Source organism: Palaemon carinicauda, chromosome 17 (genome assembly GCF_036898095.1).
Source record: "Palaemon carinicauda isolate YSFRI2023 chromosome 17, ASM3689809v2, whole genome shotgun sequence".
Classification (NCBI taxonomy): Eukaryota; Metazoa; Arthropoda; class Malacostraca; order Decapoda; family Palaemonidae; genus Palaemon; species Palaemon carinicauda.
The window spans coordinates 127,443,022-127,468,693 of record NC_090741.1 but is presented as its reverse complement, the minus strand read 5'-3'; positions in this window follow the sequence as shown (position 1 = coordinate 127,468,693).

Here is a 25,672-nt window from a genome sequence, read left to right as displayed (position 1 = left end):
TTGATAAAAATGACAAAAAAGGAGATCTGACTGATCACAATAATTATAGTCATCTTATTTACGTAAGTTGTCATGAAAATGAATGGTAGGCTCATTTAAAAGAAAATTGTTAGAAAGATTTATGGGAAGTCGAGAGATGAACAAGCTGGATTTAGAAAAGCTAGAAGTTTCTCTGAGCAAAATTCCTTTTGCAAACATTTTGTACAGCAATGTATATAATATAAAATTGGTCTTTTTAGGACATTTGTGGACTGTGAAAAAGCTTTTGATAGTATTCACCGGCCAGTTTTGCGAGAGTCTTACTTTATTACAGATTTAATTTTAAATATGTAATTTTGTTCTTGTCTTTTCAAGTTTCACTTAGAAGGTAAACCTAATAATGTAGGTGATGCCCTCTCTGAAGGTGCAGTAATAGGAGTAACAATTTGGGCACAAAGGAGGAAAGAAGAACGAACCCAAAATAATGAAGGTCCCTATCAAAATAGAAAACGGGACGTGTATTCACGTGAGAAGCAATCAGAAAATGAGCTCCATAAGTAAGAGAGAGAGAGAGAGAGAGAGAGAGAGAGAGAGAGAGAGAGAGAGAGCGGAAAATGGTAAACGTGAATGTGTATGGGTGGCAAAGGACATGATCAGGTGTGTCCAGAATAAGTGCCCTGATGATGCTGGTGTGGTTGACTTGAGAGGTTAGAACATAAAGGAAGTCCGAGAGGGAGAGAGAGAGGAAAAAAAAGAATATATGGAAAGAGTGCGAGGAGTGATTAAAGGTGAAATAGAGAATATCTATCATTTCTGAATGTGCCTCGTGAAATTTGTTTTTTACTGAGAGTGATATCTTATAATGTGCTTACGAGAGGAGGGGAGGGGAATTTTGTGCACGGGGAGTTCTTCCTCCCTCTTTTATTAATCAAGCCATCCACATTGTAAATGCAAGTCTTTTTGGTTAGGAATGAAAATATCTAGAGAAAATTATAGAAAAAGTTGTCATGCTTGTAACTATTTCAAAGAACATAAAAACAATGTACGTACCGGAAGCCAAAAAGTGGCCTGTGATACCTATTGAATTTTAGAGGGAGCGTATGGATGTTGTAGGACCACCAATGTAAGTATATATGTGTCTTTGTGGATGCATTTGCTCGTTACACTCATATTTACGCAATGTTGGATAAATCAGCAAATTCATCAGCTTAGGTGCTCTGCTCTTTCATTACTAAGTTTGGTTGCCCGAAAATCTTAGTAAGTGATATTGGTTTCGAGTTTATAAATAAAGTGGTGAAATCGGTCATGGACTTAATGAAAATTGAACACTTTTCAGTGACTGCACATAGGCATATAGTAAATGGCTTTGTGGAATTGCATAATAGGGAAGTGGTGCGAGTTTTACGTTACTTAGTGGGTGATGACCCCCTTCATTGGCAAGCCATGCATCCTACAGCTGAGCTACCTTTGAACATTGCATATAAGCCCTCCCTCAGGCATATGCCTTTCTTTTTAGTGTATGGACAGGATCGTGTGTTACAGTATACAGTACAGTCCTGATTGATTTGCAAAAGCTGCCATATTATTGAACTGAGCAATACCGTGTCTATTTACTAAATCTCTCTAGGAGATAACTAATCAGCAGTGGAAGGTTTATGGAAAGAGGTAATGAAAAACACACTCAAAGTATGATGGGCGGTTCAAAACCGCACTGGTAAAAGTATTTGGAACGATTACAACCGAGGAAACACAAAGCCAGCATATTTGTGTCCGTAATGAGTAAAGATAGGTAGTTTTCAAAAGTGTCAATCAAAAATGGTGGTGGTGAGTTGTGTTGCGAAATTGGGCTGTAAACCTGGAAAAGTAAAATCGAGGGATGAAGGAATACCTTTTCCTACTCTTATCCCGCCTGAAAGGCCCGTAATGCCCCCAAATTGAGTGAGGTTATTTATGAGGTTGTTTAATACCGATGTTGATAGGATTTTTTTTTTACTTTAGTTATTCTGTATTATAGTTACAGAGGGTGTAAGAAGTAATTAGTGGAATTACTTACCATATGATTTGTAAATTTCTTCATGCAATATTTAATTTTTTCTATTTTTTTTTAAGGAAGACGTCTATTTTTGGGGAGTGATTTCTATGTATATGTATTATGTCGCATTTCTGTATAATACATACCATGCCATTAAACTAAGTGTGTCAAATAACGTATTCTCTTTAAATGGAAATTTTTACAAACAAAAATTTGCTTGTAGTTTGGGCAGCCCGTTATCTCCTATTTTAGCCAATCTCTACCTGGAGTACTTTGAGAGGGAAATTTTAACAACAATTAAACCTACGTACATGGTTTGGCAACGCTATGTTGATGATATTTTCACATATTGGGATGATAGCAGGGGAGATTATCATATACTTTTCAATAATCTGAATTCCCTAGTCCCTTGCAAAAAATTTAAAACTGAATAGGAAAAAGATGGAAAATTAGCTTTTTTGGACATACTGATTATAAGGGAATCGTCAGGGTACAATTTAACTGTGCATAGAAAACCAACATTTTCTATTTCCTACATTCATTTCTTTAGTTATCACGACTTTTTGTAAAAAATTGAAGTAGCTTGTAATGTATTTCTTTGAAATCATTCGTAAACAACTCGCCCAGCTATCCTACCCGACGTAAATCAAAGAAAAGGCCATCAACAAAGCCAGCACGATATATTATAAAGATCATGATGTTACTAACCAAAGAGCTTTTAAAAATAAGATGAAACTCCCACATATAGAAGGTATTAGAAATATAACAAATAATATAAAAACTGAAAACCCCTTTGTTTTTTTTCATATCCCAAGACAATAGGAAGCGCCCTTATTAATGTTTATCAAAATAAGAGATATAGATTCCAGCGTTTATAAAGTACCATTTGGGGATTGTGAAAAAGTCTATGTTGGACAAATGGGCCGTTCACTACCTCCAAGATTATCCGAACACAAAAGATCTGTTAGGCATGGCTATGAAAACTTGGGGATTCTCGTTCATCTTAGAGATTTAGGGCACTAGATTAACTGGAGTGAGGCGTCTTTGCTTTTTAAGAGTACCTGTCCGTACAGAAGGAAATCCTGGAATCAGCTATCATAAATCAATCAAACACAATGAACCTATCCGGTGGACAATGGAAAGCTGACACAGAGGACAATACTCTTTTCAACCCTATCATTAAGAAGATAATCCACGGAGACCGACCACCAGATATGCATCAGAGGTCAAGACATCCTCCGAGCGGCTCAACAATACGAAGACGCACCTGGATGTAATCAAATTTGGCTAATTCTTCCACCACTTATAAAAACTGTAGAGCAATTGGAAACACCCTTTTGCTCTCCTATATAAACCGTCACTATCCACTATTTCTCATTTTTACTTTACATCCCGAACAGGACTAATGTTTGTAGGCCGAAATATAGTGATTTATTTATATTTCCTGTGTTTCTTTTATGGGTCTTTTTGAATAAAAAAAACACGTTAAACTGTTCAATTACAGTTATAAGTAAGACACACACAGACACACACACACACACACACACATATATATATATATATATATATATATATATATATATATATATATATATATATATATATATATATATATATATATATATATATATATAATATAATATAATATATATATAACGGATTTTGAGCGAGGCGAAAAATATATTTTTGTGTCAGGTAGCCATGTAGTCCTGATGGAAGTTCCTAATAGGTAGCTTCCTAGGGTATATTTAACTACAGTGATATTCCCAGAGAATTTTACCCTAAGGTATCCAGAATTCTAACTCCTGGAGCGAATATCCCTAAATAATCTCACAGGGATATCACATAATATCAGAGGACGTATTCTTGACACGTCATATAGCTATCTTCACCCCGAACAGTATTAACGCTTCGCGGGTTAAAATGACAAGAATCTGAAACGAGAATGAAAAGAGAGCCGCTCATAAGGCATCTCTCCTATTCTGTTTCCAGTGTGTATCTGATGAAGGCGGTAGCGCCCTCTTTATTCCTTGTAGCAATATACAAGGTGCTACAGATACTGTATTATAGGGAGGGGTCAATAAGCCCTTTTACAATAAAAGGAAGGGCGGGTCCATCAGGACGATATGGCTACCTCACCCAAAAATAGATTTTTCGCTTCGCTCAAAATCCGTTTTTTGGGCTCAGGCCATGTCGTCCTGATGGAAGTTTACCAGAGCATTACTGTATCTGTGGATTCTCAATCAGTGCCGTACTCTCAAGAAAGTATTTTCCTGATCCGTCTAGACCTAGAGACCTATGATGGTACCGTCATACATCATTTCATCTAAGCATGAACTATGTTAGTGCTTCCTGCCCCCGAAAGGGAAGAGTCGTACTAGAATCGGGAAAAAGTCTCGAGGAGTACATAATAACTATGGTTGACAAAATTACAAGTTTGTATAGTGGTCTCGCCCTATACATTATAAAGCAAAGTTTGTTTAAGAGCCACCAATGTCAGTATGAATTTGTGACACCTTCCCCAATGTGACTACTCATATTAACTATTGGATAATGGTTGTATCCGCTTAGGAACAAATTTTGCCTCTTTGCCACTATCCCGTTAGGGTACCACGTCAACCCTTCCTAAGGAAGGGTTAGAGTGAGTGGACTTTTGCTTGAATCAGGGAACAGTCTTGAAAAACATACCATGATAAAAATATCCAATATTTTAATCTTGATGCTTAGTACATTTCTAATAAAATGAGTGTGGGCGAATAAACTATGAACTAGTTTATTAAAATTTAATAAACTTGCATATCGGATCAACATTTATAAAATTTATAAAATGTGGATGATATGCGTTAAATCATAAAGAAAAACAGTCAGCAGAAAATATTGTTTCGTCTGCTAGGAAACATATTTGCCACTTCAATTGAATTATTAATAATAATAATATAGTTTGTATATTGTTTATTTACACTAGCATAAAAAACGCTTGGCACAAATGTCCATATTATGCTATAGTTCACCAACGTCAATGGAACAGTTCGTAAGGACACTTACATGGCCTATCGCACAGTGTGTAGTATCATACAGTGACTACACAAGCACCCTCTTAATTATTCGTCCCAAATTAATTACAGTGTTCCTCGCAGATTTAAAACAGAAGGTTAAAGAATTCTGACTGCTGCTACCACAGACCTCTTAAGTTGCTCCACTTGCTTCGCATATTACATAAAGAACACCTTGGATGAATACCAGGCGGTGTACAAACAAGGATGTTCAAATTCCATACAATTAAAGAAATTTTATGGAGGAGGCAGCTTTCCTCGGATCATGACTAACGGGTGTACTGTCTGGATCCGTTCTGCGAATAACACAGGTGAGTTTCGCCCTTAGTTATAGATAACTTTGAACCCAGGGTTTCTCTTCTGAACAGCTGTTCTCCCATAAAGTCTGAAGTTCTATGAAGATAGACCTTTAGGCACTCCACTGGACATAGAGATGCATCTTCCTTCAGAGGGCATATTCTCTAGGGACCCCACCTGTTGGTGGGTAGCTTGTTTCTGGTAAAAAACGTTGGGTCTGGAAATAGATTCAGTTCTCGCTCAAAGAACTAGACGTGGCCTTCCTCTCTAGAGAGAGCCACTATTTCACTAACAGAAATATGACTTATATTCAAAACCTTCTAAGCGCATTCCTCATTGTTCATTATTTATACACAATGAAGAATCATATCTAATGAACATACAAAGGGTCTTTGGAGGTGCTGAAGGGCTAAGCCCAGCATGGGTCTTTGTAGTTCATTAAGAACGTCGTTAGAAAGGTCGACCTGTAAGGCATATGGTATCTGACTTGTCAAGGCAGGCTTGAACAATACTGCTAAACCTTGCTCAAGAAGATGAATGAAGAATGATAAATAGGAATCTGTCAGGATTTCTTTTGGTTTCTTCGCCATGACAAAGGATAGCTATTTTTTCCCTGAAGCCTCATAATGTCTTCTGGTTTCCTTCAAAAGTCTAAACTGACCTTTAACACCGAATATTTTTCTTATCGCTAAGGAGAGAAAATCATGAGATGTAGGTTCCGTGCTTTCTGTGATGGAGTGAAGACCGTCGACTTCTGTACTCGCTGAGACAAGGATGGATCCGGTAGCGGTACAAATTTTAGTTATAGTTCCAATGCCAGAGGAAACCATACGCTATTTGGCCACTTGTGGGCCACTATTGCTGCTTTCCCTTTGAAGGATCTCAGCTTATCGAGAACCTTCAAAAGGAGGTTGTGCGGAGGAACAGATAAATATCTGACCATCTGTACCAGTCTAGGGACATAGCGTACACTGCCTCCGCTAGCGGATCCTTTATGGGGACACGTAACAGTCTATTTTCTTGTTGTCTTTCGTCACAAAGAGGTCTCTCTGCAGCTCCAGGACTTGGCTCGAGATGAAGGAGAACGATCCTGCGTCAAGGGACCATTCTGACTCTATAGGTGTAAACCCGGATGGAGCGTCCGCTGACACATTGCGGAACCCTTGAATGTGAACTGCTGACAGGGGCCAATTCTTCCATTCCGTCAAACTGAATATGGCCAACATCGCTTGGTTGATTTGAGGTGACCTCGACCCCTGTCGATTCAGGCATCTCACTACCACCTCGCTGTCTAGAACCAGTCTTAAGTGGGTCGAGTGGTGAGGAGATACTTTCTTTAGTGTCAGAATAACTGCCATGGCTTCTAGAAAGTTGATGTAAAATGACTTGAAAAGATTGGACCAAGCTCCTTGGTCTCTCTTCTGATGAAAGTGACCTCCTCAGACTTCCTTTGAGGCGTCTGTGTGGATAGTTACTGACGGGGGAGGAGGTTGAAGAAGTATTGATCTTTTCAACTGCTTAGCATTGGACCACGGCTTGAGAAGCGTTCGCAGTCGAGTCGGTAGAGGTCTTATTAGATCTCTTCGCGCGTTTGATGCGTATTTTCTCCAGACTCTTGTTGCATCCTTTAGCTGTGCTCTTAGCACTAGGTCTGTTATCGAAGCAAAATGTAGAGAGCCCAGCACTCTCTCTTGTTCGTGTCTTGATATCCGTTTGAATTTCAATAGTCTCTTGATAGATCCTTCTATTTCTTTCCTCTTCTTCCCAGGAATGGAAAATCGATGTGACTCCAAATTCCAGTGGATTCTCAACCACTGAAATTTTTGAGCTGGAGAAGGTCGAGACTTTTTTATGTTGATCTTGAGTCCCAGATGTTCCAGGAACTGGATCACTCTCTTAGAAGCTTGCATGCATTCTGTCCTGGATACTGCCCACACCAGCCAGTCGTCCAAGTAGGCTACTACTTGGACCCCTTTAGGCGTAATTGATGGACGGCTGTGTTCGCGAGCTTCGTGAAAATCCTTGGGGCTATGTTTAGCCTGAAAGGCATGGCTCTTAAGGCGTAAAGTTATCAATGTAACTCGAAGCCTAGGTAGGAGGAGAGGTGACGATTAATTGGAACGTGCCAATAAGCGTCAGACAAGTCTATAGAAACAGCATATGCCCTTTTGGGCAGTAGGGTCCTTATGTGTTGAAGTGTGAGCATTCTGAACTTGTAGTTCACTATGAACTTGTTGAGTGGCGACAAGTCTGAGTCCTTCTTTGGAACAAAAAACAGCCTTCCTTGAAATTTGATGGACTTAACTTTCCGGATTACTCTTTTGTCTAAGAGCTCTCATACATATTCTTCCAGAACGGGGGTTGAGCGTTGGAAGAATTGAGGAAATTGCTCCAGCTCCAACCTAGTCCATTCTTTATTTGGCTGTGGGCCCCGGGATCGAAGGTCCGGCCATCCCTGAATAGCTGTAGTCTCCCTCCTACTGGAAGTATCTCACTTCTGCTGTTGTGGAGCTGAGGCCTTGCCTCCTTGACCGCGTCCTCCCCTGGATCCCCTTCCTCTTGAAGGGCGTCTAGAAGAACTTCTGGCTGTTCCTCTAGCTTTTCGCTGGTACGTGGTGGGAGGTTGTGCCACTATCTGAGGCACCGCGGTCACAGGAAGTTTATGTTGTTGCTGTCGGTAGGGTTTAGCCAGCCGAGAGGATGGCCTAGGCCTTTTTGTCTTCTTCTTGCATTGGGGACCCTCATCTGGAGAAAACTTTCTCTTAAAATCCAAGCCCCACTTTTTGAGAAGGTTCCTATTCTCTGTGGCGGCCTTGTCTACTACCTCTTTAACCATTTCATTGGGAAAGAGGGCTTTATCCCAGATACGAGCCGAGGCGAACACGAACTCTCTACTGGTTCTCCTAGCTTTAATAAAGCTATAGAGATCCTTCGTAACTGTAGCAAAGATGGGTTTTGGCCACTACCATGAACATGTCCTGGTTCTTGGGGTCACTTGCCATCGTTTCTAAAGTCGTTTGCAACGACATCGATGCCGCAAGTCTTTCCTTCGTCTTTTGCTCTCTGCGCAAGAGAACGTCCGACAGTTTTGGAAGTTCCTCACCAAACTGACGTTCAGCTATATCAGCTTCCAGCTTCCCGACTGAGAAGGTAAGGTGGACGTCCTTCTAGTCTTCTTGGTCCAAGGGCAAGGTCAGAGATAACAGCTTGCACTCCTCGAAGGAGGGGCATGGTTTCCCTACCTCCACCGCCTTTAAGGCTGCCTTATATCCCTTTTCCATGAAGGGAAAGGCTCTGGTTGGCGAGGCCACAAAGGAGGGAAGCTTCTTACTCAAGGCTGGCACCTTTGAGTTCGTGAAGCCCCTCTCTTTCATGGAGCCCACTAGTAACGCCTGTGCTTTACTATGGTCAAGAACTATGACCTCCTTCGTCTCCGTCTCCTCCCGGATAAGAATATTTGTTGCGCCAAAATTTCAACTTTTCTGATATCATGATCTTTCCGGTTGTCATTGGCATGTGTTCGGCATACCTCCAAGGATTGGTGTCCGAGCACAAAGGAAGATCCTTCACGTTGAGTCGCTTCTGGGGCCCACGTGATGCTGCAAGTCTACGTATCTCCAGTTTCATTGCAGCTTCCTTCTCATCATTCTTTCTTTGAATTTGTTGGATCATCTCAATAATAGAAGAAAGAGTCCTTCCCAGTTCATCTGTATAGCAGACGATGTAGAGGGAACAGGTTCTGGGTCCGGAACCGATGTAACCGACACCTCGTCGATTTCTTCTTCGTCTATTTGAGGAGCCTGAGACAGCTCCTCCTTCTGACCTTTTCCTAGAAGGTCCTTCTCTGTAGAATCCGACACCTCCGACATCCTATCGTCCAATTGGATGTCTTGAAGGGCGGCCGAGACTTCAGAATCTACCGGATTCTGGACAGTTGGTATCTCCACCTGAGGCTGAGGAATGACTGCATCAGCTGATGCTTTAGGGAAAAGGTATGCCCTCATCTTCTCATTTGGAAGTTAGGGGCCTGAGGTGTTTTTCTGAAAAGCCCTCACCAAGTTTTGTAACTTTTCCCTGGCAGCATCCCTTGACTCCGTCGACTTAGGATTGTCGAAAGCCTCGGTAATCAGGTTAGAACATACAGTACAAACCTGAGGGTCCCAATGCCAGAGATCACCTCTGGAGGCTGCGCATGCTTCGTGCCTCCTGCAAAGTTGATGTCCACTGAAGATTTTACTGCGGACATTACAGAACACACTCCCGCACTTCGGATGGTCCTCCTGTAAAGAAAAGAAAAATTCATGAGTATCAAGTGAAGGCTTTCCACTTATATTGAAACATTTAGCTTATATAGAAAAGCTATAAAAAGAAAGAAGGAAAGACACATACTAGTATTTCCTGTCCAGTCAATTGCTGTAACCTACCAAGATATTAAAACTAAGGTTAATTCTATTCTAGAATACCTTATGTAATTTCCTAAACGGAAATTTAAGGTGTAGTTCACCCCTTGAAATAAAGTTTTATTATACGGGATAGAAAGAATAGAGAAAGAACTCACTTTCTATATATTGTACAGTCTCAACAAAAGGCTGTACAAGATAACATTAAGTATGTTGAAGAACTTTAGTGTTATCACAAACTCTCTACTGCAGTTATACTAATGCAGTGTGTACTACACTACAAATATAGTAACTACTGTACATCGCATGCTGTTGTGCCGGCCAGCATCTACCCCTATATAGTTCAAAGATATACTACCTTTAACTAATACACGGCAGCCCACTGATTCTCAAATGTGTGCCGGCCTGCAATCATTGCCGGTCGACAGCTGAAAACACTAATAACTGGCTGCCGGCCGCTGATCGTAGTGGCCAGACGATTCGGGATGTGTTTCCACTGCCGGCAGGCAAAGGTAGTAATACTCATGCCCGCCGGCAGTACTAAGACCCAGAGAGCCTCCACCTGCCCAGCTGTCGGCTGTTAAGCCGGCAGCCGGGTTAGGGGTACAAGACAATAGTCAGAGAAACAGTATGGATGTAAGGTTATAAGGCGGTATTGCCGTACGACCTTCCATCCAGAAAGAGTGAACTTATGGAAGGGGAGAATGTAGCATTCAGGCTTCCAAAGAATCCATAGCCTGCCGGGCTCTACCGGCAGACATGGAAGGGAGACCAAGGGAGGTCTGGGGCTCACTCTGCAAAGAACAAAAGGTCTCTGCCGGCCGACACTTAATTGCCAGCCGGCAGAGAGCTGAGCCGGTCCTCCATCCTAACCTACACTAGGTACAGAAGTAGGACTGCGGCCAAAAGATAATAAAAGAAAGAGAGGTGGGGAAGGGATAAGGGTCCTATAAACTTTGTTCTAGCAAGAGACACACTCAGCAGTTAGGGAAGCTCATCCTAACCTAGAGTTGTCTATTAGGGAGGAAGACAGGCAATACTTGCTATCTTCCTCCCAACCAAAACAAAATTAGGTGAAGTTATTTCGCCGGGCAACAGAGAAAACTCATTCTCCAGCCCGAGAAAAACAACACAGGACAGTCTGCTAGGCCACTCGAGGAAGGAATCAGCTCTTACAGAATCCTTCCGACGTGGACTAGGGAAGCAAAGCTTCCTGTGTCCGCCCCTAACCTAGCAAAGGAGACTCATGCTCTATGCTAGGAAGAAGCAGACCACAGACTAGAAACTCTGATGTTCTGCCCTAACCCAAAAAACCAGTCACTCTGGTTATCAGGTCAGGACAGACATATCATAGAATAGTTATACCTGAATTATTATGCAGATAGAACCCCTATTATTAAGCCAAAGGCTTACAGAGGGAGAGAGGGATTGAACTTAGCCTCCGGAGGAGAAAAGAACAATCGGGGGTGTGCGAAAGTATACTACTGTACCTAGGTTACTAACCTAGGTGCGATGAGAAACGATTACCTAATTCACCGAAACTCTCTCGTATACATTCTTGGAAAAAACATTCAACAATATCTTACATGTATAAAAAATTTTTGCCTATAGCTACAATAATATAACACTCGGAAAAACTTGTATCATGCATGAAAGTAGTAGGGCCAGAAGCCTAGGCTACTAAGCCTCGCGAAGGGCAAGATCGGTTACCTAAATCACCGAACTAAAAACTGACGGTATAATATAAACATTCCTAGAGGAGCTAAATGGTTAGATTATTAAAGCATAACAAACCGGGAACGTCGCTCTAGTTAACTAAATGACCCATAAATAGCGAGCGATAGCATCCAGGATGCCTCTAGTAGGCAACAGCTCTTGTTTACGTAAATATCACTTTTGATATAATTCAAAACGACAAGAGCCTACATTTATACATAGTAAAGATAATACTCAACTTTCAAGAGGCAAAAGAGGCCGGAGAAGTCATCAAAATGTTTAATTAAATCCAAAATAACGAGAGAACACAAGGGAAAACACCGAGCTACACCAAGCTACCCGAAAAGGAATAAAGAGGGCGTTACCGCCTTCATCAGATACACACTGGAAACGGAATAGGAGAAATGCCTTATGAGCAGCTCTCTTTTCATTCTCATTTCAGATTCTTGTCACTTTAACCCCTTGAAGCGTTAATACTGTTCGGGTTGAAGATAGCTATGTGAAGTGTCAAGAATACGACCTCTGATATTATGCGATATCCCTGTGAGATTATTTAGGGATATTCGCTCCAGGAGTTAGAATTCTGGATACCTTAAGGTAGCAAGCTACCTATTAGGAACTTCCATCAGGACGACATGGCCTGAGCCCAAATATATATATATATATATATATATATATATATATATATATATATATATATATATATATATATATATATATATATATATACATATACATATATATATATATATATATATGTATATATATATATATATATATATATATATATATATATATATATATATATATATATATATATATGTAAATATATATATATATATATATATATATATATATATATATATATATATATATATATATATATATATATATATATATACACTGTATATATATATATATATATATATATATATATATATATATATATATATATATATATATATATATATATATATATATTTATATTAACACCATCAATAACATTTACTTATCTGTATGTTGTTTAGGAGATCTATAAACATTTATAGGATTGCCCATCTTTCTACAATTTAGAAATGTCTGTCCTGTAGCTGGTCATTTCTTTGCCTAATATTTAAGATGATCTTTTTTTTCCACTCTATATTTTTCTTGATGATTCTGAGTATATAATAATGAGTCTGATACTGTATTTATGAACACTTTGTTTACGAAAATTCCTTTGACTTGTCTCTGACGTATTTTTTCTTTAATTTCCATTATCTTTTAATTTGTATTTTATATTTTCAATTTTAGAATTTTCCATTCTACTACATGTAGAACTACCCATGTTCTTACTTGGCATATTTTATATTTATGAAGCTCTGCCTATGATCAATACCTCATCCAGTGTTATATATTTCTTGTTTTAGCCACATTTTTTTTTCTTAGCTCTTTTGATGTCCAATGGGTAATAATTTGATCCATTAGAACATTTCTAATTCCATGAAACTCTCCTGAGGCAGCTAAATTCTTAAGTTTAGTCGCAAATTCATATGGAATTTTATTCCCATGCTAGCATGGTTGTGCATGTAAACTGATACTTTTCAAAATTTTATTGACATGAGGAGCAAAATATGTGGTAAAAGCTTTAATTTCACTTCACTTTGTCGCTTGTATGTTATATTGTCTTAAACACTTTTCAAATTCTTTGTGTGCAATTAGATAAAGTAGTAATGTCTTCTTCTGTGCATCGCTCATGCTTCTAAATAAATCTTAAAATCATAACACTACTGTTGAAATCGTTTTGCAATAGAATTTTGTTCTTCAACAATGCAGATTCGCTTAAAATCTTCAATGTACTGTGGCCTTTTTAATTCCTACCTGAATTAGTTTAGGCTGCTGGACTTGACAAAATCAACTTCCTAAAGTATGTTTATTCTAACCTAGTACTTGTGTTTAGCTTCGTATATGCACTTTTTGTCACTGCATGCAAAATAATTACTTAATTATGTACTTCAAGTCTCCTCTTGCAAAACTAAGTATTTCCTAAGTTAATTTTCTACGAAGGAACTACACAGTCCACTTGAAATAATTTCAACACAAATAAAATAGGGATATATTTAACATTGATTTCTTTCTTGACATTGACCTTGATTGTAGTTTACTGTAGCTTGCGTTCCTCAGGCTTCTTGAGTTTTGGATATCTTGTATTCCTCTGGGTATCCCTTCATAAATTGCTCGTTGTCACTTCTAAGTTTTGACTACTGTACTTTTTTCATCATTAGAGTAGCACGTCACTTAACTGATGTAAGCATCGGTTGTTATTTTTGCATTTGACAATCCCATCTTCTCACCACTTATCAGGTTTTACTACTGTATATTGTTTACGATTAGAAACAACTAGCAGTTGTTAGTGTTGCATTTAACAATCTATCTTGTTTCTGATGATGGTTGATGATAATAGTAACATATTAGTATATATGTTTACTTCCATAGCTACACTACTGCGACTGCTGTTAGCAATTTCTAGGGCACTTCAGCTCTGAATCCTGACTAACATTATGTAAACAGCCTACTTGTATACATAAAAAAAAAGAAGTAACAGGTAGGCATCACTTGAAAATATATTAATTTTGTGTAATATTAAAGTAAGAATATTTCTATTTTTGAGGTTTTTTATACACGATTCAATACTTTATAACACGCTGTAACACTTAAAATCAATGTTGAATCCTGTTTCATCAATGCAATATGTTGCACATAACTTTCAATATACGTAGCGCTTATGGTATCAATGTACAAATTACACATATTACATAATAATATTGAAGTAGATTTTGATAGCAATTCAATTATAACAAGAATCGTTTTGAGTAATGCATGGGTGTATGCTCTATTCCTTGAAAAAATGCCATTGTTCAAAAGTTACAACAACAACAACAACCCCCTACGACTATTATTACTACTACTGCTGCTGCTGCTGCTTCTGCTGCTGCTGTTGATGATGATTATGATGATGATATGGTAAAATCCAGCGAACAGTTAAATATCCCAATATGTTTAGTTCGTCCAATTGTTAAACCAATTACAATTAGAAGCATTAAAAAGACGTATATTTTCTCCCCTTTTATTGTAGGGTTTTTAGGAGTAGGAATTGGTCAAACCCTCTCATTTTGCTCTGAAAATGGCGGCTGAAGAGAATGAATTCTGTTTCCCTTTTTCCATTCATGATTTAGACAATAATTACCTCCCCTTCTGGTCAACGAAGTGTTAATTATTATTTATAGAATGCTTGTGATTATTCTCTTTATTTTCCGTAGTTTCAATACTTAATGTTGCTCATTAAATTTATACACTTATTTGGTTAATATCTCGTACTTTTAACAATTATTTTTTTTTTCCAAAACTTTTGTAATTATTCAATAAATAGTGTATATTTCTGAAAAAAAGCTTTTAACAATTTCTTATAGCGAATCAGTAAATAATTTTTACTTATAAATAATTGTTTTTATCAACTTTATAAGATGTTTTAATAAATTATCTGATATATCGAAGACATTGGAGATTTTAAAAAAAGATTATTCAGTTCAGCAAATTCATAACTTTATTCAGGTTTTTTTTTTTTTTCGGGCAGTTTAGTTACAAATTTCCTTTTGAGTTTATGATTGATGTTTTCTTGAAGAACAAAGAAAATCCTGAGCCGATCTTTGTCAGGTATATAGAGATAAACTTACTGTAGTTCTAATATTTAGTTTTTAGTGAATTATTAATTACTTTAGAAATAGTAGATTTATACTAAACACTTCCGACAAAGTATAATTTTTACATCAAAGGAATAAATTCTGCATTATATAAAGGATCTGATTCCCAGATTTATGTCTATATTTTTTTCCTTACGCTTTTTCATTCGTTTTATCTTAATATTTTTTTCTTATCTATTTATTTTTGAAATTCTAGACATTAAAATAATCACCACTTTATTCCAGCAACTCAAATTACATATTACAATTTAAAATATTGATTTCTTTCTATATTTTAAATGATCTTTATCAAATTTTTAATTCAATCATTTTTCTTTTCCTTAATTCCTCCAGACATTTATTTTCTTTACCTCCTGATTCATTGTCTCTTCATTTGACATACTCAAATTACAAAACGTATATTCATATTATGCACGTTTCCTTTCCTTCTTTCTTAATTTTAGCTATTGAAATCAGGGAGACAGATTTAGCTGTCTCTCTTATTGCATCCATTATTTTCCCTTTCTATCTCCTTCCATTCAAGCTTTCAACTTTTCCTCTTCCCCCTTTTCCTTTTTTTCATGTTACCTCTTTTCTCGCATATTTCATCCTCAATTCCCCTCGCATTTGCTGGAAACCCTCGTTTTATTGACGGCCCTTCGAGACGAATGATAGATTTTAGCCAAGACCGATCAACAAAAACGAAATTGGAATTAGTCAAAAACACACACACACATATATATATATATATATATATATATATATATATATATATATATATATATATATATATATATATATATATATATATATATCCATTTATCATCCCTAACTTCAGGCTTTAGTCTTTAGCCAATAGCCCTTGGTCTTCCATCTCTATTTTTTAGCATTTTTTCCAGCGCAGTTATGTTTGGTGAACTTATCTCTCTTAGCGAGTGTGGAAAGCATGTACAAACAGTCTGCATCTGCCCATCACAAACTCTGTTTTCAAACCTACAAAATCTGTTGTATATTGTTTCTTTGTCATACCATGACTCATGTTTATACTGTATCACCGATCACACTAAACTGGTATATAGCAGGATTCTTATATGTTTTTATAGGGGATTCGATCTTTGAATTTCTCCTTATATAGCTATTGTCAGATTTGCTTTTTCCAATCTCAGATTAAACTCCAGTTCTAAAGACCTTGACTTAAAGATCATAGTTCCTAAATATTTAAATGTTTTTACTTCATTAATACTTTCACATTTCAGTGATATTTTCTCTTCAAGTGTTTATTACAATCTCATCATAGCTGTCTTTCTTATATTTTTCTTGATCCCAGCCTCCTGTGATATTTTATGCATTTTGATAAGCAAGCATTACAAAAAATGTAGTATTCTAATTATAAGGACATTGTCCTCGGCATACTCGTGGTTAACGATTTTCTTATGACTAATCCCGTTCAGTCCTTCTATACCATCCCCAACGGACCTATGCATTAAAAGTTCATGAGGAGGACTAACAACATTGGTGACAACACTCCACTGTTTACTAGAAATTTATTTGATAGTACTCCACTAGCAAAAACTTTGATCTTGCTATGTTAATAAACAGAGCTAATTAAATTTACATATATAAGAGGAACTCAATAATAACTCAGGACTTCCCAGAATAATGGCCAGTGCACACAATCAAAGGCTATTTCACAGACAGCAAATGCAATCCAAAGACGTTTTATATATTGTAGATATTGCTGTACAACATATCTTAAAATGAACATATTTTATTACACTTTTATCTTTTCGAGATACTGCGTATTAATCTCTCAGCTTTCCATAAATCTTTCTCTCCATTCTCTTAAGAATGAGATTACTATACTGTATATTTTCATGACAACTGGCGGAAGTGTGATGCCTCTGTAAATAGTGTAATCACTTACTATTCATTTCTGCCCCCCCAAAAAAAAAAAAAATATTAACAATAACAATAGTGTGTTTTTCTTGAATATCTCCTATACTAATTAGACGTCCTCCTAATTTTTGATAGTATAATGCATTTTTAAATCCTGTTAATTAAGGTGTTTACTCTTATCCTAGTAAAGCACAAGAAAACTGAATCAGGTAAGTAGATAAAACAATTCGAATACCTAAACACCCCATCCCTTCCCTCTCCTTCCCTCACTTTGCCTTGACCCTCCTCGTGTAGCCCCCTTTCCTAGGGTCTCCGGCGTCGCTTACTCTACCTTTTCTGTAACTTGTTATATTGGGAAATAAGTGATATATTGGATTCTTGTTATAACTCTTATCAACAATCCATAATATTGTTGTATTTTTCCAAGGTGTATAAGGTGTTTATAGCCTTAAACTTATTTATCCTATGTGATAAACCTGCCTTAAAGGCTTCTTTTAACTGTTTATCTTATGAAAAATACATTTTTCAAAGGCAGCATTGATTGCCTTTACCTCCATGTATATGTTATCGTTTATGCCTAAGCAGTTTGATGGCCGAGGAGATTTCCCCATCATATTCATGATTGGTAAGTTGCTTTGCCCCTGTAAATGGGAATAAGAAGCTTCAGAATTGTTGGTCATGCATAATAACACAAAGGGGTTACTGGAGGGATAGGAAGAGGGTCAAGACAGAGGAAGGGAAGGAGACTGGAGGGACGGTGAAGTGAAGGTATTCGAATGTGGGTAGTACCTACACGATTTACTTAGCTTAAGTTTTTTTTAGGCCAAGAGTACACACTATAATACCCAGGGGAGAGAGAGAGACGTCAGTTCTTCACACGGGAACTTTATTAATTAAAACATACACGGGAGCAATATCAAACCCCAAGTCTCAGAGACACCAAGGTTACGAGGAAACAAGCAATAAGGAATATCATCTCAAGACAACAAGGTTACCAGGGAACAAGCAATAAGGATTGTTATATGTTATTCCCCGCCCTCCTTTTTCGTTTTACTTCGTTAAACAAACAGATCTATTCAGAAGTTACTGATTATAATAAAATGGATAAAATATTGTAACAAATATAAAATTGTTATCAAGCTAAAACTAAACGTACATTGTAATATGAATACAAACAATAGCATTTCATAATAAAAGAACCATAACAGTCTACATCATGTACAACATTCCATTTCATAAATATCTAAGTATTGTAAAAGAAATTACACATATATTTAAAACCTGTTTCCCTTCTCTTTAATTTTAACATTTTCTAGCCCGAACTCATCGTTTTTAAAATGAACAAGATTGTCTTCATTTAAAGCCACTCTAAGTCTTCCCTTAACTAAGACTTCCACCATGTCATCACTCTCTTTATTTTCCTTTGTTAATATGTCTGCTATCATGTCTTTAGTATTCAGCCAACTATATGATTCTACTTCTTTATGAATTAGCTTCTCCTTCAAGTCTGCCACTGCGTTTCTTAACAATTTTCTTTCTACCTGTTTTGATGATGCTATACTTTCCAGCATTGGTCTGCTGTCTGTGAACAGTTTTACTGGGATTTTTCCTCCTATTTCTCCAAACATAAGTTGTTCAACACTTTTGCTAAATAAACACTGTCGTCTAATAATTTAGGTAAGTTCCTCGTTTCGGCGTCTTTGGCAGAATGGCACACTTGTTTGATGGTTTTTGTTTTCCAATATATAGGAGCTGCTATATCAGTTTTCTGGTTTCCCATGAAAATCAAGTTATCCCCAATTGACTTTGAGTCACATCTGTAACTCGCATCGCCGAGGCCATAAATTTTCAGGTCTTCTTTCTTCCCTATTTTACCGAACTTTATTTTGCTTTCTCTTGATTTAATTGTCTTCACTATCTTGTTTACTCTCTTTAGATCACCGATCGTAGCATCTTTATTTTTCATAGACATGTTCAATCTAACAATAGCTAAGTCGGGTCGGACATTTTCCGCCAACCACTGGATTTTTCCTGCATACTTCCTGAAAAATTTATATTCGGTTTTTGTTAGAGGTTCGTCATTTCTAATTTTCCTTATTTCTTTGATTTCCTCAATAGATTGGGAATAATCCTCCATGCTTACTTCTATTCCTTCTCTTGTTTTACCTATATCAATCCCTGTAAATCTGAATTCAGATGACTCCACCTTTGAAATCGTGAAATTTTTCATTAAAAGGTCCTTGATCATATCCACAAATTTTCTTTTTCCTGAAATCGAAAAATCATCAACATGACATATAATCATACCAAGTAATGATCTGCCGTCATGGAGGTAGTAGAAAGCGTTATCTCCATGCAGTGTTTTCATTCCTCTTCCTTAAAAAATCTTGTCTACTTCAAGCCAAAATTTTCTACCTGCGTCTTCAAGCCCATAGATTGGCTTTTTCAGTTTCCAAATGGTTCCTTCCTGTTTCAGATCTTTGGGTGGTTCAACAAACCCATCACACTCCAGCTTTTCACCCTGTAAGAAAGCTGCTGAAATGTTGACGCTCTCCAGTTCAAATCCTTCATTAACCGATACTGCGATGAAAGTCTTGAAAGACACTTTCAAAGCGGTTGGGGAATCTGATTTTGGTTTCTGATTTTCCTGGAATCCTCTAGCAACTAACCTTGCTTTTATTTTGGTCTTCTGCTCATCTTATCTCTCTTTTTCAGTTATGACCCACCTTGAACCAATTTCCCCTGTCCTGTATCTTTTACTTCTTCAAATGCTTCATATTACTCAAAATTTTAAAGTTCTTTTTCTTTAGCATTCATAACTTCAGGTTCATGATGACGACTCTTTGGAACTTCTACCACATATGTGGTTTTTTCCTCTACCAAGCACTCGTCATTTGACATTTTCATCCAGTAAGTACCAATGTTATCTACTATGAGATTCAGGGCCTCTGTAACACGGTTTTTTGGACTTAGCTCCTTATCAAAGCATCGGATGTAGCTGAAAGTTGACATATGTATATTTTACAACCACACACAAATTTTGTCAGCATTATCAATAAACTAAACCCGGTAGTTTTAATTTTTATAGAGTAAAAATGATCTAGCCGACGCCATGGCCAGTGATAACGAGCCAAGAGTTGAAAACATCCATTACGTAAGCAATGTAAACACCTTTTTGAGAAAATTTTGCCCCGCCCATCCACCAGACACCCATTCACCTTGTTCCATCTGCTCTGAAACCTATAACAGTCAAGAATGGCTAACAGGATTTGGAATTGCCCCCGTGGTTGCAAAACTGCATTTGTCTTACGACTTGCAACTTTATACAGTCAAAAGAAAGCTCGTGGCCATATTTACTATAGCCTGAATAGGTAATTATTCACTTTCTAGTTTAAATCCAATGTTTATGGTCTGATTTGTATTTAGCGTAACATGATTATAATACTTGTAATGTTATTCAGGCTTTTGAACATTTCCATTAACTATTCACTATACCACCAAAAGAGAGAGAGAGAGAGAGAGAGAGAGAGAGAGAGAGAGAGAGAGAGAGAGAGAGAGAGAGAGAGAGAGAGAGATTGTATGTAAACAGTCTTTATATAACTATTTTTGTTAGAATAAGAATTTTGTGCTAAAATCTCCATCAGACCAACGGATCATCCGATATAATTTTTGTTTCTTCTTCTTAGGCCGTACGACCGTGTTGACTATGTTTTGGGCATGACTACATTTAATAAATAAATCAGGAATAGTTTTAGGAGTTTTATTTGTACATCTAATGGGAATTTATAGAAGTAAAGTAAACATAATTCATTTATCCTTTAAAATAAATACTACATGTAGCAAAACAAATAGTAGTAAAGATGATAATGCAATGAAGGAATGATACCATACTTTATCTTTAGCTTCAACATCGGCAATACCATACCCAGTTGGCATAATTTGTCAGCTTAATGAAATAACCTATCATCTAATGTTAAACTTAATATCTGAGGAGGTCATGGCTTAATGCACAGTGAAAAAACATTACAAAGACTTTATGAATGGCGGAACGATACATAAATGTGGGTGGGGTCTGTTCTAGCGTAGTAATACTACTGTAGCAATAGTGCCGCAACAGTAGTATACATGAATTAAAAGTTTAGGCCAACTGCTGGGATCCTTAAGGATCATTTAGCACTTCTTAAAACTACTCGAGAAATGAGTTTTTATAGCCAGAATTTAAATTTTCTGATCCAACAATGCCCATGATAGCCTTCAGTGTTATCCTGAATTACAACCAAGCCAAAGTGGGTGGAGCCTCATGAAGTCATCATTCTGACGATAATTATTGGTGAAGGTTTAAAGCCAAAATACGGCACCGGCTATTTTTTTTTTTTTTTTTTTTTTTTTTTTTATACAGTAAATAGGTAGGTAGATAGACATTGAATAAAAAATGCTTGACATTGGATATAGCAGTTATCAAATCAAGCTTGTCTACTACGTTTTTGAAAATTACCAACTATTCCCTACACCTTGTCAATCTGATTGTGACCTATAAAGTAGACTGTAATTTCTTAGGAAACTTATTTTGGGAGTTAGACTAATAATCGAAGTGTTTTTGTATTTAACATATTTTGTTGGTTTGTTCATTATGACAATTATCAGTGGAGAGGTTTCAGAGTTTATAAAGGTGTACTGCTTTGCTTTTATTTAAACTTTTGTGTCATTGTTGGCAGAGGTATAGCCTTAGTTGCGTATAGCCAATCATCAATCGAGAAAGAGGGAAGAAATGCCGTCATAAGTTACGTAACGAGTGCGTTCGAAACCTTTTCTCTGAGTAAGTTGGCCCGTCTTCAAAAAAAGTAACTTTTACATTATAAGTACCAAATTTATTCAACCTACGTAATGCAGAATATAGTCAGAATTTATGTGCAGATATAATGTACATTCTGAAGAAGCGTTATATTTATGAAATTCATAGATACAAAATTATTGCGAAAAAACCGTGTTACACAGGCCCTGAATCTCATAGTAGTTCGAAATTTTCCGTAGTCTCTCTTACTTCGGTTTCTTCTTCTTTTTCATTAATCAGATATTTCCAGTCCCTTATTTCATTTTCGAAGTCAACTTCAATAGTTTTACCTCCCTCTAGTTTTATGAAGCACACGAATTTGCGCTTTGAGTTAGGTTTGTTCACTTCAGTCACCTTTCCTTTGTGTTCCTCGCCATTTTTGAAGGTCATTATTATAATTTTACTTTTCTTCGGTCGTTTTTCAGATGGAAGATGATCTTTCACGGTCCTTTTGTCATAATTCTCTTCTGCCAAATCAGGTTTACTAACAACTGTCACTTCTTCTCTCTTTTCTAAGTTAATATCCTCACTTTCGAACTGGTCAGTAAGAGCTGCCTCATCCTTCGACCCAATCTCATCTTCTTTTCTCTCATGAGCTGAAGTCCTTAACCTTCCATAAGGTTGTAAGTGACAAGAAGCTACCTTTTTCATATCTCCATTTGCTAAAATCCATACACCTCTTCCTTCCATCTTTTCCACCGTAGCGGGACCAAACCATTGTTTTCCACCTTTGTGGTGGTAAAATACTTTCTCCCCAGGTGTATACAGATAATCATTAAAAGACGCATTTCTTGAGTTTGAGGCAATTTTCAACTTTTCACCATACTCAATTTCTCTATACTTCTTATTCACTTCTTTTTGATTTTCAATATGTCTTCTGACTGCTTCTGACTCCGAGATTAAAGATTCGGTGAACTACTATAGCTCTCCCAGTGTGTAACTGTAATGGGGCATATCCTTTCACTATTATATTAGTATTATGACACCAGGCCGCTTTTGAAACTGCTTCATCTAATGTAATTCTATCATTCTCTTCCATCACTTTCTTCACAGTTAGATCAGCGCTGTAATGATTTCGTTCGTTCAAACCATTACTCCAAGGGGAATATGTTGGGCCAAACCTGATCGTAATTCCCATTGCAAAAGCCAAACTTTCCATTTCCTTATTTTGAAATTCTGATCCATTGTCTGCCTAAAATCCCTCATTAGGATATCTGTATTTCCCGCACCAGTTCTGGGTAATGGCATGCAAAACAGTGACTGCATCTTTGTTCTTTAGCACAACTCCACTTATTAATTTTGTGAAGGCCTCTACCATCCTCAGAATGTTATCCTCCTTCACTTGCTTTAGGTCAACTGTGACCTTTTGATTATATTCTGTCATGGTTGGGATGGCAACTTTTGGTATACCTAACGATTTTTTATACTTTTGGCAGGGTATACATTCATGAACAACTTTCTTAATAATCTTTTTGGTTCGGTTGGTTACTACTCCTGCCAATGTGAACAAATGGAGGAGTTGAGTCTCTCTTTATGGCCAGACACCAGATGTACCCTATTTACTCTATTATACTCTGATATCTCTTTATTGCTTTCCAATTTCTTGACAAACATTAAAATCTCTTCTTCGCTACATTCTTTATTGGTTTCCAAGACAACGGCATGATGGTTACCTTTAGTGGTTATCAAATCTATTTCTAGGTTTGGAACTTAGCTTCTGATAACTAGTTTTTCCTTTCCTTTCTCGTAATCCTGAGGGGCACTCCATTTCTGAAGTTGTTCTTTAGAACACAAAAAAAGGGACATTAGCTTCAATAGCATAAATTTGCACTCGTAGTCTAATGAACTCTGTTCCGTTTTTCTTTCCTTCAATTATAAGTGGAACTTCAAACAATTTGTGGCATTCATAAACTTTACTTGGTCCAAATTTGAACTTTTTCTTTTCTATTCTTTTAACATTAACTAGTCCTTTTCCAAATTGATTTTTCTTCAGATATTCTTCTATCCATTTAATTCCTGCCACATTTTTGGGTGCACCATTGTCAATAATCATCTCAGTTTCATTGATTTCATCCGTGAAGTAAATTTCAGGAATTTCTACTTCTCCTCTCACATCTTCAACACTCACAAGTCTGATGTTACTTAATCTATTCAGACAGCATTCATTTCTACACCTTTTCTCTCTCGATTCTGATCTGAGCAACCGGCCGCCCTCCATCAGACGATCTTGCCGATTCCTTTCAAGTTCTTCACGATCTTCACTTCTCCTTTCCGAAGGTTCTCTTCACTAAAAGGAGTCTATTCTGTTTCGGTTTCTATCTTCCGATCGAGAGTAATATCTTCTTCTCTGATATCTGCTTCCTGACTCTCTCATGTTTTGGCTTCTGTCTCGCGAATGGGAGTATGGTCTCCTATTTATTTGCTCATTTGATCTAGATGTAGATCTTTGTCTATTTGTATAAAATACGTCCAATTCCTTTTCGGGTCTTTGGTTTTGTATCTTTAGTTCCTTGAACTCCTTTTTACATATCTCTATTGTCACTTTATCTTCTACATTTTTTAGTTGTTTCATAATTGAAATTTTTTCTGTTGTTTCTAATTTAGACATATCTAAAACCAAAACTGTATTCCATAATTTCCATTGTGATCCAAAGTTTGCTCTATCCATTTTCACTAAAAGATTCTCAAATCTCTTCAGATATTCTTCACCTGTTTTTTTTTATCTTTTTGTTCAAATTTTTGTATTTCAGAAACCACTTCAGACATTTTTTCCAAGAATGTTTTTTTTCAAATTTACCTTTTAGCAATTTATCACATCTTCAATTATAGTTACACTGTTAGTGTTTACTTTTTCTATAAATTCTCCTGACACAAATTCTGATAATCCTCCAATCTCTTTGTTTGTTTTTAAACTATCCACCAGTTCGAAAAATTTTTGAATTGGAGGAATGGTTGTCTGTGAATCCCATAGCCTTAGTTGATGGCGATAACTTTCAAAATCCCTTTCCATTAGTCCAGATTGGAGCTTTCCGATTTTTAACTAAATTAACATGGCTATTTCCACTTCAAACTTGGTTTATCTCAAAATTTCTTTCAATGATTTTCAATAATTTGTCTAGTGTTTCATCCATATCACTCTTTTCATACATTGTCCTGTTTGTTTCTTTACTGAAATCCCACTTTTTGTGAAAGTTTTTTCTGGTGCAAAATATTGGTTAGTCTTTTTTAAATAGTTTATTGCATTGTCCACAAATTCTGGCCTCATACCTTTGATCTAACTGGTTTTTTGCTGCCTCAAAAGTTCATTTGTTTCTAGCCACCGTTTTACCTGTTCCACTTCACCTAAATTCAAATCATTATTTTCACACTTGCTCTCATCTCCATTTTCTTTATGTCCCAATACTGGGCCTTTACACTTATGAAAAAAATTTGAAAATAAAGTTTCCAGCATTGTCTATGGTTCCAAAGTTAGCCAATCAGGTCAACAAGTTCATAAGCTCACTTTCATCTTCAATGTATCTTGTTAAGTAAACTGCAGAGTATTCTGAAGACGCCATCTTTCCTCGTGAGGGAAAAAATATATATCAACAATTTCCGATTATGACTGTTTCACTTTATTGTAGATAGTAACATCAGGGTTGAAGGTTTCTTCCAGGAGATCCCCAAGCACTCACAAACACTCAAAACAGCAAAAGGATTAAGCTACTGTGAAGACTCGTAATTACCATTCTTCGGCTCACACAACTTCA